We start from the raw sequence: 4109 nt of genomic DNA, 5'->3' as shown, positions 1-4109 counted from the left end.
TCGCTGGCAGGAGACATGGCGCCAGCAACATCTGCACACCCCAGGGCGAGTTCTTGATGCGCAGGGCAGATCTGACCTCTGTAGGACATTTAGTATCCTTGGCTCTTAACCACAGTCATCATGACCCCCAGCTCCCTGGACAACAAAAATTGAGTTCCAGGAATTTCCCAGGAAGAGAATCTGCTAAAAGGCGGTGTCCTCCCTGTGAGACCGCACTCCCAGGGCCTTGTAGCATACCGCCACTTCGGGCCCCTGTTGCCTTTAGACATGAGCCAACGGCCTCTGTGCCCGGAAGTCTGTCCATGAGCATTTGCCTCTGTCCCTTCTAATCTTTCCTCTGAACACTGCTCTGCCCTTCCTAGCTCCCAGGAACCTGCTGGTAAACTGCCCTTAGTTTTTCTAGCCAATGGAAGCCATACTAGTATCTTAAATCAACCACGACGAAATTATCTATGTGTCAGAAATTGGCAAATGCAACCAGCAGGAATTGTTCTGTAAGAGGTGGGGACCATCCGTGAATATTAAGCATTGCAGCCCAGATTTTTTATGAGGCACTTTGGCAACTTCCTCTTAGTTTCTGTTGTGTATGTTCACATTCCCTTCATGGTAGTACATGTATTACTCTCTGTTCCCTGATGTGCTGAGTGACACTCCTCCTGCACACTCTGCCTTGCTTTCGCAATATGTTTTGTTTTCAGGGAAACAGGGCATCAGAAATGTCTGCAGAACCCAGGACAAGTTCTTATTGTACAGGGCAGACTCGACTTAACGCAGGATATTTAGTATCCTTGGCTCTTCCCCAACAGTCATCATGACCTTCGGCTCACTGGGACAACAGACACTGCCCCAGAAATTTCCCTAGAAGGGAATCTGCTAAAAGGCACCTACGGGACCTTCAAGACTGGAAATCTTATCATTAATAGCAAAGTACCCAAAGTGCCTGTTCCTAACTTTCTTTTTTAAGGCACTGATTGTAATCTACTTGTAACAACATGTTCACACATGCACATGTGCACACATGTACACAGTGTTCCAGTCATGTGCAAAAAAAAGTTTTTTTTTTTTTTATTTTGATGTGTAGTGAATGAAGAGGAATTTGGTTAAAAGCAAAACTTTAGAACTTCAGAAATAAAACAAAGAAAATGAGCAGGAGAAGCTGGAAGGATTTTTCTCACACCATCAGCCCTGTCAGTTTTAAGCTCCAGGGCCTGGTAGGGACAGGAGGCCAAGCCGGGTGATGCAGCAGACAGTGCCCCAGGCTGGGGCGCTAATTCTGGCTGTAAGACCAGAAGGAAGCTTCCCCTGGGCTTGCCGTGGCTATCAGCCCCTGGGAGGCTGGGAGGCATGTGCCTGCCCTGGCCTTGAACTTTGAAGCAAGGCTGTTGGGAGTGGCAGACGGCCCCTCCTGGGGCAGTAGGCACAGCTGGGCCAGAAAGGGAGCAGGGAAGGAAGTGGCCACTGGGTGGCACTTGTCGGGGCCTCACCCACCCTGTTATCTGTGGGTGTCAAAGGTTCTTTCTGAGACTTCCAGAAAGATCCAAGTGTTACATCCTTAGGTGAAAATTGGACTTGATGATGGAACCTCTTATCGCCTTCGTCACTGGAGCCACTTTGTACCTAGCTCTAAATTGGACCCCAGCTAACATCCCTTAACTTCAGTGCATTGCACTGTCTGTGGGAGAATTTTAACTAACGTGCAGATCCCCAGTCCTCACCCCAAATCTATCTTCTTCAAGCTGGAGGACTCCAGGAAGCATTCTTGACAACCACCCTTTAAGGCAAATACTTTCAAACACCCCTTGCTTGTATTTCTGAGGGAAAAAGCAGATACTCATGATCAAATTCATCCACACATGATCTAATCAGGCTCACGTATTATTTTGGGAGCAGAAGAGCACCAGCATTTATAGATTTTCTAGTTACTTTTTTCAAGTTATTCTTAAGAATCTACTGGAAGAATATCCTTTAATATTAATTAAGGAGATCTTCCGAGTTTAAAATGTTGCAAAAGGAAATAAGAGCGAGCACACATTCAATTAATAATACATTACAGATTGTCTCCATATCGAATCTGCAAACCAGCAAATCGACCACAGCCCGGCCAGCTAATAATGAGCACAGCAAGTCAAGCTCTTCACCGGATGGAAGGGGCATGAATTCAGGTCACGTGACATGTGACGCGGACAATGGGAATCCGTTCTCCTGTTCTGCATTCTTTCCTCTTCAACAAAAACCCAAAAACCTGACCTTCAAATTCTGTCTAGATGACAACAGCATAATCCAATGAAAAGTGTCAAACAATGTTTTACTTCTTTTTAATCTAGAGCAAAACAATGGTTTGCTTATCTGGTATTCATTCATTCATTCACCCTCTGAACAGAGGGGTTTCTGGCATTGTTTCAAAACAATAGTGCCAGATTTGCAGGAACAAAGCCTTGGGCCCATGACTGAACTTGCAATGGGAAACATACACTAATGGCACAGAAAACTGTGTTGGTCTCCTGCCAAAAGAAGTGACATAAATATTCCCAATGTCACTTTTCTGAGGTCTTGGTTCTCAATTCTGCTTTTAATCTCTGTACACCATTATTCCTAAAACCAGCATAATATTCTTTTTTTTTTTTTTTCTTTTTTTTTTTTGCAGAACTGGGGATTGAACTCAGGCCCTTGTGCTTGCCAGGCAAGCACTTATTCTACTGAGCCATCTCCCCGGCCCCATAATATCCTCTCTTTGTCCAACTTCCCTTCTTGGGGCAGTCAGGTTTTTTACTTTAGTGTACACATGAACTACACCCCTGCTTCAAAGGTGACCTTGGGAAAGGAAGATAGTGAGAGGGCACAGCAGCTGTGAAGGGCAGCAGGTCGCCGTCCCAATTCACCAAGCCAATGTGTCAGTGGCCCAGGGCATCAACGCTGCACAGTGCTTTGTGCCTCTTGCCGTAATAATTTCAGTGTTCATACAACACAGCCTCAAGTCCAACTGCCAACACTGTGTCCCCTAGAGCCCCTAGTACTTTGTGCCCACATAGAAAATGTTGAGAATGCAAAGGAGGTTGTTAACAGTGGAAATGTTCGAATGGAGAACAGTTGTAATTGATGAAAATATCTGCATGATTATGATTCACAAGCTTCTGAGCAGTCCTGCAGATCATTCAGCTAGTTCTAATCCTGTCAAGACATTACTGACAAATGTCACTGGTGTTCAAGTTAGAAATCATGCACAATGTACGAATATAGACACCCAGTGACAGGAGTCGAAGGGCGTGACTTTGGGGATGGTGAAGTTCTGGAGGTGACAGCAAGGACACCGTGTTGTCTGGTCAACTTGGTGCTGACCAGTGGCCTCTGTACTGGGAAGCTTGGGACTAACAGAGCATCCAGGCCCGGGAGGCATTGGGGGCCCAAGTGGTCCTGGTCCCTGGAGTCTCCTCCATGCTCGGATGCTTTAGGCGCCCACCAGAGCCAGCATTGGCCTGCTCAGTACGACCACTCGCCAAATGGAATCTTAATTTAATGCCATACTTCCCACACAGCCAAGGCTTCTATTAGCTAATGACACAAACAATAATACGGCATCCTGCTGGGAAAAGCATTGCTCCAAGCCAAAAGTAACAGAGTTAGGTACTCATGGACAACGTCTCTAATGCATGTGTTTTGTGTAAAGGATCAACTTGCCAAAGGATAGCGCTCACAAGTACAGACTGTGCAAATTCAAACCTTGGGGACTTTTTTTCTTTACAAACTCCCTTTTTAATAATATAAGCACCATCATAAGAAGAGCCGGGCTTTCTACTGATATATCACATCAGCGTTGTCAGTGCTACTCTACCCTGTGGCCTGGAAGGACAGCATAAGTAGTGTAAAAGCAAAAGAAGAATAACTAGCTGAGAAGAAGGGAGCCCTTCAGGCTTCATATTAACAAACATTACCTTTTCAGTTCCTTCCTCGGCTGAGACAGAAAAATAGTTTCTCAGAGACGTTGGACAATGGGGCTGGGGAAATGGCTCAGTGGAATAAGTGCTTGCCTGGCAAACGCAAGGGCCTGAGTTCAATCTCTGGTTCCTCAAAAAAGAGAAGGGGGAGAGAGAGAGAGAGAGAGAGAGAGAGAG

Source organism: Octodon degus, unplaced genomic scaffold (assembly GCF_000260255.1).
Source record: "Octodon degus isolate 3935 unplaced genomic scaffold, OctDeg1.0 scaffold00039, whole genome shotgun sequence".
NCBI lineage: Eukaryota > Metazoa > Chordata > Mammalia > Rodentia > Octodontidae > Octodon > Octodon degus.
Note: the sequence above shows the minus strand (reverse complement) of the source record.